The following is an 18314-nucleotide window of genomic DNA, read 5'->3' on the forward strand; positions in this document are numbered from 1 at the left end:
TGATACCATAAAAGTTGTTCTTTTGACCCAGTGGGCTACCTACCATTTGAAAAGAACAGAGAGGCGATTGTGCAAAACATGGAGGAGCCAGTGGACACCATAAAGACACATAACTCAAGACTTTAGAAACATTAATAAAAAACATTCTAATATAAAAACCCTCTGAGGTCCCGCATCTTGATGAATACTTGGAAAAACGATTTTGCCAAGGAATCTGTTAAATATTTCAGCTTTGTGTAACCACATAAAAAGACAGTGTAATTATTTTTACATTGTGTTAGAGTAGATATTCCACTGCAGACTTGCTTGGAACAATAAAGTCAAACACTCAAGGAAGAGAAGGTCAGAAACATGGCAATTAACTAGGAAATGTTTTAAAGGATGAATCGGACGAATTGAATAAAATTAAAATTAGAATCTAATGTTTCTGTGCTGTAATCTGGCAATATTTTTTGTCTTTGAATTATGCATATGAACTTATCTTGGCAATCCTTTATTGGAAATTATATGTGTACATGTAGGTTTATTTCAGAAGATGTATAAAAATGGCCAGGTTACAATGCGTGTCAGAACAAATACAACCCAAATGGCTAAACAAACTTGGAGTTTCACAGTGTTCTGTAAATATCCATTACATTCATTTGGTTGACAGTGTTTTTAAAGTGTTCTATGTCTTTTTAGATTTTTGCATTTTTCTATAAATTGCAAGAAAAATGAACTATCTAAAATATAATTGTGAATTTCTCTTTAAGTTATGTCTGTTGGGCTTTATGTATTATAAATCTCTGTATTTACTCTGTGCAAACTTTATGTAATCTCTGTTTATATTCCTGGTAAAAATTATCTGGGCTAAGGTTGGTTTCTGTAGTAATAAAATATCCTCTCAAGATCTCTTATGCTTTACGTTTATGTGCTATATATATTTCTATCCTTTTACTTTTGACTTCTCTATGTCTTCACATTTAAAGTGGGTTTCTTTTAAAGGGCATATGATGATTATTGTTTTTTTGAACCATTTTGACAATCTCTGCATTCACCTATATTTTTCTACTACTTAGATTTAATATAATTTTGTTATATTTGGATTTCAGTCTGTCATCTTTCTATTGTTCTCCATTTGTCCCATTTTTCTGTTCTTTTTCCTTGTTTTCTTACTATTTGGGGATTAATTGAGCTTTCTTGCCATTTTTATCTCGGCTCCTATCCTATTTATTATTAATTGTTTTATTTTTTTATAGGATATATGATATACACCTTTTACTCATCACAGTATACTTTCAAATAGCAATGTGCTTCTTCATGTCTCATTTAAGAAACTTACAACACAATACTTCAATTTCCTCTTTCCCATCATTTACACTTTTGCTTCATATAGTTTACTTCCACATATGTAAGGATATTTTGTGGGGATCAAATATATGGTGATGGAAGGAGAACTGACTCTGGGTGGTGAACACACAACGGGATTTATAGATGTTGTAATACAAAAGTGTACACCTGAAATCTATGTAATTTTACTAACAATTGTCACCCCAATAAATTAAAAAAAAAAGGATATTTTGTTATAATTTTCCTTTGGACAATTAACTTTTAAATGAAACAAAAAATAAAAAGACATCTACTTTATTTACTATAAATCTTAACATGTCTACCCTTCTTCATTTTGTTGATTTGATTTAAATTTCCATCTGGCCTCATCATATAACTGTTGAAATCCCTTTATTATTGGTTGTACTGCAGACCTACTGTCATTGAATTCTCAGCTTCATTTGTCTGAAAATATCATATTTCATCTTTATTTTTTTAAAGTATATCATTGCAAGATACAAGTTTCTGGGTGAACTTTTTTTTTTTTTCCATCAGTACTTTAATGATGTCACCCCATTTTATTTTGCCTTGCATATATCTTATAACTGTTAGTATTTGTATCTTTTTTTGGATTATTTTATTTCTCTTTGTTTTTGTTTTAGTGTTTTTGTTTGAGTGTATGTCTGTTTTATTCTCCTTGTGCATAGCTGAGGCTTTTGGATTTGTGGTTTATCATCTTTCCTTAATTTTGTACACCTCTTCACCATCATCTCTTCCAATATTTTTTTTTTCCCCTAATTTTATTTCTCTTCTCCCTGGGACTTCAATTCTATGTATGTTAGACGATTATTAGATGTACGTGTGTCCCCTAACTCTTCAGTGATTTGTTATGGTTAGCTGGCTTTTTAATTTCTTTTTCTTTTTGTCTTTCAATTAGGATAATTTATATAAACCAATCTTCAAGTTCATTGACTTTCTTTATGTATTAAGTCTGTGCAAAAGTAATTGCAGTTTAGAAGGTTAAAAATAATTGCAAAAATGGCAATTACCTTTGCAGCAACCTAATACAATATTCTGATTTTTGTTTCTATCATTTCCATTTGAATTTTTTGTATGTTCCATGTCTTTGCTAAACTTATCTATACATTTATACATTTTTTCATGCCTTTTCCACTAGATTCATTAATGTATTTTATAGTACATGTTTTAAAGTACTTATGTGATAGTTTCAGTTTCTGGTCAACTTCTGGTTGTGGCTCTGTTGATGTGTTTATCCCTGGCAATGAATTGTTCTTTCTTGCTTTTTTTGTGGTCTCTCTCTCTCCCTCAATATAGAGCAATGTGTGTAGAACACATTGGAGACTAGGGTAAATAGTATTTACATAACTGGGCATACCTTTTCCTTTGTTCACACTGTTATGATGCATTATTGAGTGAATCTAAGCAGTAGTTGAGCTGTGTTAGGGTTTTGTTGAATCTATAGATACCTTCATTCAGTTCACCGATTTCAACTCTTACAGCAGTAGGCTATTGTGATCTCAATCTTATTGAAAGTCCTGGATTTTTCAAAGTTTTCTCAGGGTTATTGCTGCAATCAATGCAGGCCCTACATTCCTGTACTGCAAATGACCCCCCTCCCCCAACACACACACACACACACACACACACACACACACACACACACTCAGTGATGTACTGCTGCTGTTTATTCTGTGTTAGGCTTGTAGTGTGGTCAGAGATAGGTTCTTTGTTTTCCTAGTTCAGCTTCCATTTTAGGCAGACCCTCTGTGCCTGAGCCTCAGCATTAGGGCTTTCTCAGTGGTCTGGCCCCTCTTTCATGTAACAAGGAAATTGTGCTTTTTTGTCAGGGGTCAATCTTGAGAGAAAGAGTTTCCTTTCTCTCCCCATTATTAGCAGAGCTTAGTTTGTATCGGTGCTCTTTCCTGGCATGAGCAGTTTTCCTACCCCTCTCCCAGGGACAGACAACTTTTATTGGACACTTTACTCACTGGAAGTTACTTTTGCCAGGGGCCAGGGTCTGGAGAGCATCCCCTAGTTTTGGGATATGTTACCCCTCCCTTACAGGCAATGCATCTTCACTATGTCTAAGTAGCAAGAGGGTTTCCCACCTCTCCATGGGTGGCTTAAGATTTTTGCTTCACATTTTAGAAGGGTCTGGGTAATGGTTTGTTTCTCTTTCTAAAGCCAGTATCTTTCAAGTCTCCAGCCCTGTTCTCCATCTTCTATTGAGCACTCAGTTGAGGCCTGAGATAAACCACTTGTGGATGCGTATGGATTCCCTTTGTGTCTTAAGGATCCCAGAGATTCCATACTGTCATGACAACCAGCATTTAGCCTTTAAGAAATGTCCGAGATTAATTTCTTTTTACCCATAGTTTTCAGTAATGGCTTCTTTCTCTCATATTCTATAAAAAGAGAAACGGTGTGCAAATCCCACATCCATAACAAGGAGCTGTCACCCATTGCAATTCAGTTCATCTAGTTGTACAATCTCAACCCTGTTTCGGGCTCAAGAAAAAGTTATGCTTTCGTAAATTGTCCAGCTTTTGTTAGTTGTTACATTAGGAGTAATATTGTCTGGCTTTCTACAACCTTGGTGGTAGTGAAACCTCTCTTCCTCTGTTTCTTTATCACACATCAAGTTTCCATATATAGATGGATTTATATTTGGAATCTCTATTCTCATATATTCTGTTTATTTATTCTTGTCTTACTAATTACCCTTACTTATATTCTGGATTGATTGTTGATAAGGAAATCTTCCAGACACCTTATTATTCTCTGACACTTATTTAAAATATTTTTCATATGAATTTTAGACTTGTCCAATTCAGCAACAAAAACTTTTAATGGGATGTTTAATGGATTTACATACATTTATCACTTAATTTGTGAATGATGATAAACTTTCCCTTCTATTAACCTTTCCTTTTATCAATGCCTCTTAAAAATGTTTTCTATATAATGTCCTTATTTGAAAAGAAATACCTGTTTTTCTTTTTTTTTTTTTTATCTCTAGCTACTTCATCCGTTTTATTTACCTACTAGGGACACACTTTTGTTCCTACTCTTTCAAACTTTAGAACTTCAGCTGCCACCTGTCACTGTTTCTAGAACGCAGTGAACTCATTTACATTCTTATATTTGACCACAACCGTGGATTTTTTATCTATTAAAAATTTTTGAAACTAAAGTTTCCTATTATTTACATAAAAATCACAATTAATTAGTACATAAAAATCTCACTGCACATAAAAATCCAGGTAAACATTTCACTATCGTCTTTTCCATAAGATGTTACATCAGTTGTGAGGGAAGGAAAAGAACTGGATTTCCATTACTTTATGTATTCTTAAAGCCTTATCAGAGTGTTTTTCATCTGCATTCCACTGACTCTGCTACTTTAACAGAATTAGGGAGGTAGGTAATTAATATTAGAAATAAAATATTTCTCTGCTCTGGTGTGTTGTCCTGGACAAAGTTAATCTTCGATTCATTATACATTTGACATAAAGACATAACTGAGACTTGAATAATTGTGTGACTTTTATGTCTATTTTCCTCTAGTACAGATGCTCATGCCTGGCTTACTATCTTTATTCCATCCTTCATAATTTAACAACAAAAAGAACTTTAAGAAATATCTAATAAAGGCAATGTTGGTATCTAACTGATGCTCACAAGGATAAAGTAAACACACACATCAAACAAAGAGGGAAGTCCCTAGCTTTAATAAACACCTTATCATTAATTACTTTATTACTCTTTTATCAAATTTCAGTGTTGAAAAGGTGGTAGGGGGTCACTCTTTAGGAAATGTTTGATAGACCAATGCATTTAAATGCAATCTATAATTCCCAAATTGGAGATACTTGCTATTTTTAGAAGCTGTTATGTAGCTTTCATATGAAAATAGTAAAAGCATGCTTTAATTATTTTTACCTCACATGTATACATTGATTGTTTCATATCAAGCATTCCATCATTTATAATAAGGTATCTTTAAGAGAAATTGGAAAAAAATATAGAATGGTATAGAAATTGTGTAAAATAATTTATGCTAAAACTTTTTAGAAGATAGCATAAAAACATGACTGAAGGGGTATTTTTTATATGTGCTTTTTTTTTTTTTCTATTTAAAAATTTATATGTTGAAATATTTAGCAAGATCTATTCTACAGTCCTTGTTTTAAAATTAATTACTGATAGGTAGTTGTGAATATCAAGGTGGAGGAAAAAGTGGCCAATGGAAAATCATTTTCCAATTATTTAATTAGAGGTTCAATCAGGTACATGAAAAGTTTTTCAAAGGGGGTCATCTATTAACAACATACCTATAATAAGTTTTGTTAATAGAATAAACAAATGGAATAAAAGTAATGTATCTGACAGCAAGACTAGAAATATCCCAACAGTCCTTGGGTATTTTCAGTTTCCCTTGCATGAGTTAGGCCAGGGCACTAACTTCACTAACATCGACAAACAAGTCAATTTCCCATAATTTTTTCTTTAAAATTATCAGTGATGATGTACTCCTTTTTTTGCCATATGGTTATATTCTTCAGTGATATTTAAGCCATCAGAAAAAATTCCATAGTAATATTTGTACAGTATTGTGTCACGTTGAAGGGATTGAAAAATATCAGGAATCTTTGCCAATCTGGAATAATTCTTAAATAAAATGTGGTATCATACTCACGTGCATATGTTAAAAAAAAAAAAAAAAAAAAAAGGTTAGTTAGAACATTCGGTAGATAATACCATTTGGTTTTTTAAAACCATCTGCTCCCTGCAGGTATTCACTTCTAATAATCTTGTCATTTCTTGGCAGTGAATGTGTTAGTTGAAATAATGGAGAGCCCAATATTTTACCTTCAAACTAGACCCAGCGGATATGTTTCTGTGAAGATCATATGATAGCTAATATTTATTCTATAATAGTTCTCAGGATTCACAATATTTTCCTACAATCTAACCCATAACACGTTTTATTAAAGAAAATTATTCACTTAAAACATTATCACCTCATCTTCAAATCACTATAATTAAATATGGCCTATCCCTTTTTTTGGCCAACATAAGTTATGGGCAACATTTGGTCTAATCAGCAAACATCTCTATCTTCATCTTTGATTCCTAGGAAGTTCTAACTTCCACACTTTCTGTAAATTAAGCATTCGATAAGTTTCCAGCTTCAGAAACTATTTTATTTCAAACTTCTACCCTAGGCTGCATTACACAATCTCATTTTAAGTGACAACAATTTTAATCTATATTCTATATTACTAAATCTAATGTCTTTCCAGCTGAAAGCCTAAATTTATATCTAATTGCTGTAATTTCTCTAGATTGTATTATCAATTTAATGGCAAAGTACAGAAATAGAAATTTATATTCCCCAGCCAATCTGACAATTATTTTCATAGCCCCTGCATCATAGCACAGTCATCCAGGTTTCTAAATATAGATCCTTTGGCGACAATGTCAATTTCCATTCCTGTGCTAGATTTGCATTTGCTTCTACCTTAATGATACCTCACATTGAAACCTTAAACGTTTTAGGAATACATACCATGAGAGTTAAAAACAAAGTTAAACAAAATAGCAGATCACATTTCAACGTTTAGCCCACACGTGCTAAATCGAAGAAGAAACTTCAAACTAAGACTAAAATTTCCAAATGGATATGTATCTAGGATCTGTGTTGCATAAAGTTCTTCTCCACTGATCATCTGAGATTAGTAGACTTGTGACGTAGAAAGGTATCACACATGAAATACATTGGAGTAGTAAGATTTCATGCTCTCAGATCCTCAAAAACCCACCAAACCAATAAGATTTCTTCACTTTGACAATGGTCCTAGTTGGGTACTTCATCTTCTGTCACCCTAGTCATGTCAAGCGTATTCACCTGGTCTCCATTACTCTGAATTATCTCTCAAATTTATTATCCTTATTGCCAAAGAACCATTTTCTCTAAGTAGAGAAAAAATAATATAATTCCTATCTCTGCTCATTTAAAAGTAATATAGTACTTCCACATCACCTATAGAATACTGTTCAAATATTTTTATGTGGATGGCAAGATGGTGACAATATTCCGACTGGACCATGTATTCAAACAAGTTTAATTTAGCTGAATGGTTTACAAACAATGCCTAAATCTCAGATTACTCGTGTGAATAGGGAATTTTGACCTCATAAATTTGTTAAAATTTACTGAAGCAGTGTATAAAGTTCTTAATTTGAACTTGACACACAAACAATATTCTATAAGACAATTTTTAGCATTAAGTCTTTTATGCCTCTTATCTTTCCTTACTATATTTCTGGGCTTTTAATTTTCCAATCGTATCACAATAAATACAACATAAAACACATTTGCTAGATCCTATTTTTTATGTCTCTGATTCTTTTTTAATATGCCATCTGAATGCTCAAATCTTTATTGTAAGGCCACCTGCTTGTTGACAAAAAATTGTGGTCAATCCAGTTCAAATTATTGTTTCCAGTTCTGTTCGCATAAAATTTTGGTTTAGCTCTTAAAAGTGCAATAGAATTCAATATAGAAAGTGCAATATAGTTCAAAAAGTGCAATATAGAAAGAAAAATTTATAATTTTGATTTCACTAAAATTAAAAACTGCTCTGTAAAAAATCTGTTAAGAGAATGAAAAGATAAGACACTGACTGGGATAAAATATTTGCAAAACACATATCTGATAAAGGACCGCTATCCAAAATATACGAAGAGCTCTCAAAACTCAAGAAGAGAAAACAAAAACAAAAGAAAACTGTTTCAACTCGGACTGCTATAACAAAATGCCATAAAGTAGGTGTCTTATAAAGTACAGACATTTATTTCTCACAGTTCTAGAGACTGGAAGTCTGAGATCAGTGTGCCAGCTGATCTGAGATCAGACCAAAGTGGTTGGGTTCTGGTGAAAGCTCTCTTCCAGGTTGTAGATGGCAGACTTCTCTTTGTTTTCTCAGGAAGAGGAGAGCAGAGCAGAGCAAATAAGCTCCTGCATGACTCTTTATTTTATTTTATTTTATTTTATTTTATTTTATTTTATTTTATTTTATTTTATTTATTTTATTTTTTTAAAGTTTATTGGGGTGACAATGATCCTAGTTGGGTACTAGGACCCTGGTAAATTTATATAGATTTCAGGTGTACAATTCTGTATTATATCATCTATAAATCCCATTGTGTGTTCACCACCCAGAGTCAGTTGTCCTTGCATCACCATATATTTGATCCCCCTTACCCTCATCTCCCACCTCCCACCCCCCTTACCCTCTGGTAACCACTAAACTATTGTTTGTCTATGAGTTTTTGTTTCTCATGTGTTTATCTTGTTCTTTTGTTGTTTTTAGTTAATATACCACATATCAGTGAAATCATATAGTGCTCTGCTTTTTCTGTCTGACTTATTTCGCTTAGCATTATACTCTCAAGATCCATCTATGTTGTCACAAATGGTCCTATTTCATCTTTTCTTACTTCCGAATAGTATTCCATTGTGTATATATATCACAACTTAATCTATTCATCTATCGAAGGACATTTTGGTTGTTTCCATTTATTGGCCACCGTAAATAAAGCTGCAATGAACATTGGAGCACATGTGTCTTATACATAAATGTTTTCAGATTTTTTGGGTAGATACCTGGGTGAGGGATTCCTGGGTCATATGGTAATTCTATTCTTAATTTTTTGAGGAACCTCCACACTGCCTTCCATGGTGGCTGCACCAATCTGCATTCCCACCAACAGTGTATGAGGGTTCCTTTTTCTCCACAGCCTCTCCAACACTTGTTACTATTTGTCTTGTTGATGGTAGCCATCCTGACTGGGGTGAGGTGATATCTCACTGTAGTTTTTATTTGCATTTCTCTGATGATTAGTGACATTGAGCATTTTTTTATATGTCTATTTGCCATTTGTATGTCCTCTTTGGAGAAATGTCTCTTCAGGTCCTCTGTCCATTTTTCAAATGGGTTGTTTGTTTTTTGGTTGTTGAGTTTCATGAGTTCCTTGTATATTTTGGATATTAGCCCCTTATTGGAGGCACTGTTTGCAAAAATCTTCTCCCATTTAGTTGATTGCCTCTTTATTTTGTCGATGGTTGTTTTTGCTGTGCAGAAGCTTTTAAGTTTCATATAGTCCCATTCGTTTATTTTAGCTTTTACTTCCATTGCCTTTGGAGTCAAATTCATAAAATGCTCTTTGAATCCAAGGTCCATAAGTTTAGTACCTATGCTTTTTTCCATGCAGTTTATTGTTTCAGGTCTTATGCTTAAGTCTTTGATCCATTTTGAATTAATTTTGGTACATGGTGACAGATAGCAAGCAGTCCACTTTCATTCTTTTGCACGTGGCTATCCAATTCTGCCAGCAGCATTTATTGAAGAGGCTGTCTTTTCTCCATTGTATGTTTTTTGCTTCTTTGTCAAAAATTATCTGTCCATATTTATGGGGTTTTATTTCTGGGTTCTCAATTCTATCCCATTGGTCTATGTGTCTGTTTTTCTGCCAATACCATGCTGTTTTGATTATTGTAGCCCTGTAGTACAAGCTAAAGTCAGGGAGTGTGATACCTCCAGTATTGTTCTTTTTCCTTAAGATTGCTTTGGCTATTCGGGGTCTTTTGTGGTTCCAAACAAATCTGATGATTTTTTGTTCTATTTCTTTTAAAAATGCCATTGGGATTTTGATGGGGATTGCATTAAATCTGTATATTGCTTTGGGTAATACGGCCATTTTAACTATGTTGATTCTTCCAATCCATGAGCACGGAATGTCTTTCCATTTCTTTGTGTCTTCTTCAATTTCTTTCAAAAATGTCTTATAGTTTTCAGCATATAGGTCTTTTACATCCTTGGTTAAGTTTATGCCTAGGTATTTTATTCTTTTTGCTGCAATTGCAAAAGGAATTGTTTTTTGTATTTCTTTTTCTGAGATTTCATTGTTAGTATATAGGAATGCAATGGACTTTTGTATGTTGATTTTGTAGCCATCAACTTTATTTGTTTATTGTTTCTAATAGCTTTTTGGTGGAGTCTTTAGGGTTTTCTATATATAGCATCGTGTCATCTGCAAAGAGAGACAATTTAACTTCTTCATTCCCAATTTGGATGCCTTTTATTTCTTTCTCTTGCCTGATTGCTCTGGCAAGGACTTCCAACACTATGTTGAAAAGCAGAGGTGATAGGGGACAGCCCTGTCGTGTTCCTGAAGGGCTTCAGTTTTTCACCATTAATTATGAGATTAGCTGAGGGTTTGTCATATATTGCCTTTATTATGTTAAGGTATTTTCCTTCTATACCTTTTTTATTAAGTATTTTAGTCATAAATGGATGTTGTATCTTGTCAAATGCTTTTTCTGCATCAGTTGATATAATCATATGATTTTTGTCCTTTATTTTGTTTATGCGATGTAACACATTGATGGATGCGGATGTTGAACCATCCTTGTGCCCCGGGGATGAACCCCACTTGGTTGTGATGAATAATCTTTTTAATGCATTGTTGTGTTCGATTTGCTAGAATTTTGTTTAGGATTTCTGCATCTGTATTCATCAGAGATACTGGTCTGTAGTTTTCTTTTTTTGTGTTGTCTTTACCAGGTTTTGATATCAGGGTAATGTTGGCCTCATAAAATGAGTTAGGGAGTACTGTCTCTTCTTCAATTTTTTGGAAGAGTTTGAGCAGGATTGGTATTAGATCCTCTTTGAAGGTTTGGTAGAATTCACTAGTGAAGCCATCTGGTCCCGGACTTTTGCTTTTGGGAAGGTTTTGGATGACTGATTCAATTTTGTTACTGGTGATCGGTCTGTTTAGATTTTCCAGTTCTTCATGGTTCAGCCTTAGAAGGCTATATGTTTCTAAGAACTTGTCCATTTCTTCTAGGTTATTGAATTTGGTGGCATATAGTCCTTCATAGTATTCTTGGATGATCCTTTGTATTTCTGTGGTGTCCGTGATAACTTCCCCTTTTTTATTTCTGATTTTGTTAATTAGTGTCTTTTCTCTTTTTGTCTTAGTGAGTCTAGTCAAGGGTTTGTCAATTTTGTTAATCTTTTCAAAGAACCAGCTCTTAGTCACATTAATTTTTTCTATTGTCTTTTTGTTCTCTATTTCATTTAGTTCTGCTCTGATTTTTGTTGTTTCCTTTCTTCTGCTCCCTTTGAGTTTCACTTGTTCTTCTTTTGCTAGTTCTTTAAATTGTAACATGAGGTTATTTATTTGGGATTTTTCTTGTTTCTTGAGATAGGCCTGTAATGATATAAATTTCTCTCTTAAAGCTGCTTTGGCTGCATCCCAAAAATTTTGGTAGGATGTATATTTATTGTCATTTGTTTATATGTATTTTTGATCTCTCCTCTAATTTCTTCTTTGACCCAATCATTCTTTGAAAGTATGCTGTTTAATCTCCATGTATTTGTGTTTTTTCCTGCTTTCTTTTTGCAGTTGATATCCAATTTCAAAGCCTTGTGATCAGAGAATATGCTTGGTATGATTTCAATCTTCTTAAATTTGCTGAGGCTGATTTTATGTCCCAATATATGGTCTATCCTTGAGAATGTTCCATGTACACTAGAAAAGAATGTATAGTCTGATGTTTTAGGATGAAGTGCTCTATATATGTCAATTATGTCCATTTCATCTAATGTGTCATTTAGGGCTACTATTTCGTTATTTATTTTCTGTTTGGATGATCTATCCATAGCTGTCAATGATGTATTTAAGTCCCCTAGTATAATTGTGTTTTGGTCAATTTCTCCCTTTACTTCTGTTAGTAGTTGCTTGGTATATTTCGGTGCTCCCTCATTGGGGGCATAAATATTGATGACTGTTATGTCTTCTTGTTGTATAGTCCCCTTTACCATTATGAAATGTCCATCTTTGTCTCTTGTTATCTTTTTCACCCTGAAGTCTGTTTCATCTGATATCATTATAGCTACACCTGATTTTCTCTGGGTACCATTTGCTTGGAGTGTCAATGTCCACCCTTTCACTTTGAGTCTGAGCTTGTCCTTGTAGCTGAGATGTGTCTCTTGGAGACAGCAATGGTTGGGTTTAGTTTTTTGACCCAATCTGCTACTCTGTGCCTTTTTATTGGTGAGTTCAGTCCATTTACATTTAGGGTGAATTATTGATATGTGAGGTTTTCCTATCATTCTGTCTTTAGTTTTCTGGTAAAGCTGTGTCTCCATTGTTTCTTTGCCTTTTTGTTGTTGTCTATTAGTTCTGTGTGGTGGTATTCTATGATGTTTCCCTCTGTTTCTTCTTTTATTATGGTATATATTTCAGTTCTGGATTTATTTTTTTTTCAGACTCCACCTTTAAGACCTAATCTAACCCTAAGAACCTCCCAAAGGCCTACTTCCTAATACCATCACATTGGTGGGTGGTGTTTCAACATATACATTTTGAGAGGACACAAAACATGCAGTTCATGACACACATAATTTAAAAACGAACAAAAGACCTGGACCTCACCAAAGGAAATATGCAGATGGCAACTAAGCAAGCAAGAAAATGTTCAACATCATATGTTATCAAGGAATTGCAAATGAGAACAACCATGTACTACCACTACACATCTATTAGAATGGCTAATATCTAAACCCCTGACAATTATAAATGCTGAGAAGGATGTGGAGCAACAGGAACTCTCATGCATTGCTGGTGGGAATGGGAAGTAGTACAGACAATTTAGAAGATATTTGACTTTTTTAATAAAAATATAATTTTACCATCTGATTAGCAGTTATACTCCCAAAAGAGTTGAAAATTTATTCATACACAGATGTTTATAGCAGGTTTATTTATAATTGCCCAAACTTGGAAACAATAATAATATTCTTCAATAGGTGAAAGGATAAACAAATTGTGGTACAGTAAATCCTGACTTACTGTCATCGTTGATAGGTTCTGCAGCTTCAAGTGAAAGACACATAATGAAACCAGTATTACCATAGCTAATTGATATAAACAAAACTTAAGTTTCTACAACATCTCATCAACCTTATAATGGAATGACTTTGAAAGAAACGATGTTATTTGAGGACCTACTGTACTTCATACAATAAAATATTCACTGATAAAAGAAATGATCTATCAAGCACAAAAAGACATGGGAGAACCTTAAATGTCCATTACTAAGTGGAAGAAGCCAATCTGATAAGGGTACAAGCTGTAGGAATCTAACCATATGTCTATGAAAAAGGCAAAATTATGGAAATGGTACAAAGATCAGTGCTTACCAGGAGCAGCGGAGAGGGAGGAGGAATGAATGGGTGGAACACAGAAATATTTAAGACAGTGAAACTATTCTGTATGATACTGTAATGATGGATACATGTAATGACATGTACCTTTGTTAAAATTCATAGAATACACCACAAGGAGAGTGAACTCGAACGTAAAGCATGGAATTTACTTGATAATAATATACATTATTGGTTCATCACCTGTAACAAATGGACCATATTCATGTGAGGTTTAATTTGAGTAACTATTTTGTTTATGGGGGGGGGGGTGAGGAGAATATGGCAACTTTCTGTGCTTTGTGTTCAACTTTTCTGTAAACCTAAAACTGATCTAAAACTAAAATCTTTAGATTTTAAAAATATGTAACCCAGTAATAAAGGAATTCACAGTTCTGAGGAAATGTGTGTGCTTCTTAGTTTTCTATAACTGATTTTATCTTTTACACGAATCTCTACCACATGATGTGTTTTATGAGGAAGTTTAACTTACAGTTAATGGTACCTTAATCTTGTTTGGTTTAAATGTCTTGTTTTTGAATGGTCTAGTCTTTCAGGTGAATCTTCAGCCCATCTGCTTTCTAGCTTTGATCATCCTACCCCAGCCCTGCATACGGCATCTAGGTGTTTGGGAAGGTTTATATTTGCATTGTGTCATAAAGGAGGGGATGAAACAGTGACATTATTTATTGTTTTGCTCCTACACTCTGTCTCTTCTATATCTCATTATCCACTTTTCCAGAATGGTCAAATTTTCCAATAGGATGTTACGTAAAATTCTGGATTGAAAATATCTACCTTTTTGTATGAACACTTGTATGCTAAACCCAGCAGGCCAGGCATAGTCTTCATATGGGTGGCAAACTAGTTAGGGATTACAAAAATACATGGGTTTACTGTACAAATGTATTATTCTATTACTCAAATATGTCATTCTTCCTGGTAACAGTAGTTGGTTTTAAATTTTGTTTTCCTTACAAATTTAAGTCTCTTGAGAGGATGCTCATTCATTTATTCATAGTTTAGCTATTCAATTAATTTTCACTCATTTAGTCATTCAATTGACATTTATTCTTAGCAATATATGTTGCCAAAGTAGGTTCTTAGCAGATATATTAACGAATTAAAAAATGTAATTTGAGGTACTTGATAATTGTCTTCAATATTATTGTTTTCATTGGCATAATTTCAAGGACTCTATAAATAAGAAATAGCCTTCATTTTCCTTTGAATCATTAAGTTCACTTTTTTTCTGAATTCTATTAACGGCTACAACAGTTCCTCAAATTTATTCTAATGCTTTTACATCTTTAAATTTGAGAGGAAACTATTGAGTGTATTTCCCATCTTGCAAATTTTCTCTTACATTATGTTAATTATTATTAAATAAACTAAAAATATCTAAATTTAAAATTTTTTAGCTTAAAATAAATAAAATTTTGAGGGGTATATGGTATTTTGAAGATGGTTTATTCTGTTGTATGCATTGTGAATGCCAAAGAAGGAAACATTGTATAATATTAAAAAAAAATAATACAAAATGGTTTTCTTGGAATATTTCACTGGAAAAACAAATTCCCTATTAAACCATTAGTACAAAATGTCATTTTAACATTTTTTAAAGCAAGGTGCTTATATCTTAGGTGATATACACAAGTTTTGTAGGTAAAGAGCAACGCTTCGAAGGAATCACCTGTTTATAAAGAGCTCTTTGCCTATATAATTGAAACATATTTGTTACTAGAAGTCATTCATTTAATTTATGATACATGTAGAAATTAAATCCTAATATGAAGAACTTCCAAGTCTCATTCAAATGTCAGGTTTAGTCAGTTGAGATCTGTTGCATATATGGCCAACTACGTATGTAGTATGTCCCATGGTAAGAAGTGACAGAAATTTATTTACTAAATAATGCTTAATGTAACACTTTCAACAAGTTATTACAGTTGTTATGAGTAATTAAACTGCTGTATTATAAATACATTGAAAGAAAAAAATTCCGTAGTTAATTTATTTTAAGATGGATGCAATCTTTTTTCAGTAATTTTATTTTATATCTGAATTAAACATTGACACATGTAAAATTACATTTTTATATTTTGACTTAATCAACTTACATACACACATATGTGTTTTAATAATCCTTAAGCTCATTGGTAAACATAATTTACAATCACTTCAAGAACAAAGATTTAAAAATAAGTAACTTCGTAATTGATTAATGTTAATAAAGTTGTATGCAGTTATAAAGATCAAAGTGTATAAATAGGAAGCTGAGGAATGAGAATACTTATACAACTACATGAGCAAAATGGGTGGAAAATAACTTTATGAAATGCGAATTCTAAGTAATTAGTCTTTCATTCTTGACTGTTTTCTATGAGAAATAAAAATTAAATCTCATAGAAATAAACAGATTTAAGGTAAATACTCTATTTTGTTGCTATTGTAAATGACAAAAGGCTGAACTATATTAGCATGTGTCTGCTAGTATATTTCTTAGAAGTTTGACTATAAGAAGGAATGAAATCCTCTCTCTCTCTCTCTCTCTCTCTCTGTCTGTCTGTCTCTCTCTTGCACACACACACACACACACACACAAGTGATGGAGGTAGTTGTATGTGGAAACCACAGTGTATATACTACATCTCCTGGAAGGACAACAGCAGGGGTGATTTTTGTCTAGCATATATATATATATATATATATATATATATATATATAATATTATATTATATTAATGACTATAGCTCTGGCATTTGGTTAAATACTTTTAAATACATAGGTATGCTTGGATATCTATGTGATATGTATGTAGTTTTGGGATGAGTTAGTTAATGTTATGACTCTCAAATCTGTAGTATAGTAACGTTAGTGATTCTACCATATAGTTTTTCTGGGTGGATTAGATGAGTGTACCTTTACTCCTGAAGGTGCCTACTGTATAGTAAGTATACATAGGTAGTATACATTATTTTTATCATAACAATATACTAACTACTGTAGTAGACACTTCAAATATATTATCTTAGTTCTTATAGACAATGTCACTAATTGTGGACTTATACCTCACACATTGGATACTGTATATGAGATAATGCCTTAGAGATAAATTGTACTGAGGTTGCATGAGTTTTTAGTATATGGAAACAGGTAGTTCAGAGGGTATCAGTATGTTATTAATTCCAGGACATTGTGAGTTGAGTATTTTTCAAGGCAGCCGCCATCTTAATTGTACAGATCAAAAAGGACTTTTGAGCTGTGATTCTTTTCATTGCTTTGCTTTTCTGTGATGCTATTCATCTGTGTGCTTCATAAAATTGCGTTCCAGACATTAATTTCATGTCTTTAAGGTACTCTAAGAAAATAATAGTGATTGTCAAATTATGTTTTTAAGAACATTTCACATACCAAATCTCCCGAATATTTCACATAACAGCTGTTCTACTGAAGCAGCTCATTTTCATATTCAGTGAAAATGAGAAGGAATTAGCAAAAAGAGACTACTCTTCATATACGTACGTTCAGTAAATTCATTATGCTCTCTGATCATACTTTAATTGGCTGAAACTTGATTCAGCGTTGGTCAGATTGAAACTTTGTGCACTCCTGAAATACTCTGGTTTAACACTTAATTTTTCCTTCCTCTCAGGAGATAACATTTTTTTCTTTTGCTTGAAGAGGGAAAATCTTAGCCACTTAGGGTCACAAGGCTGATCATTATAGCAAGCCAAGATTTTTAAGAATTGCTGCATAAATGTTTCCCTGGTGTTAAGAGATATTTTAAAGCATTGTCAGAAACAATGCATTTGATAATCATTTGTTTAACAATTGTTATTTTTCTGGAGTATTTGACAGTTGACAAGTTTTTGTTTCAGGAAAATAACAATAATGAACACCACTCATCAAGACACCACTACACGTCAACTGAACACAGCTATGAGACACTGATAGACCAAGGTTATGAAACCTTATCTAGTTATTTGTACAGTGCTGCCAATGTAAGTTCATGGTGGCAAGTTTGCGAACATAATTGTGAAACCTCGTATTCTTAAATGACCACCACACAAAATATTTATTATTACAGAGTATTCTGGCACTTTGAAAAAAACATCAAAATAGTAAAATTTAGCTAAATTAATATAGATGAAAGGGAGACAAGACAAATTACCAATATCAAAGCTGAAATATGTTATCACTACAAATCTTAAACAAAGAAATAACAATAAGGTAATAGTATGGATACTTTTATGTGCACCAATTTGGCAATTTAAATGAACAAAAGACAATTCACACCTGATTGAATACACAAGATCACGATATGAAAGACAATAAAGAATGCTATATCTATTTAAATTTTTGATTGTATTAAAAACGTGAATGCCAGGCCCAGATGCTTTCAGTGGTGATTTTTTATAAGACGCTTAAGAAATAAAGAATAGCAACTTTATACAAGCTCTTTTGGAAACTAGTGAAGGAGTGAATATTTTCTATCAGTTTTTAGAAGGTCAGAATAATTCTAATACCAAAAACCTGGGAAATGTATTATAAATACGGAAGGACAGAAAGAAGAGAGGAAAGAATATTATAGACCAATTTTCATCATGAACATAAATGCAAGCATCCTTATCAAACAGCAAATGGAATTTAGCAATATATAAAATGATAGTACATCATTACCTGGTGAGATTCATTGCAAAACTG

This window comes from Rhinolophus sinicus, linkage group LG01 (genome assembly GCF_036562045.2).
Source record: "Rhinolophus sinicus isolate RSC01 linkage group LG01, ASM3656204v1, whole genome shotgun sequence".
Lineage (NCBI taxonomy): Eukaryota > Metazoa > Chordata > Mammalia > Chiroptera > Rhinolophidae > Rhinolophus > Rhinolophus sinicus.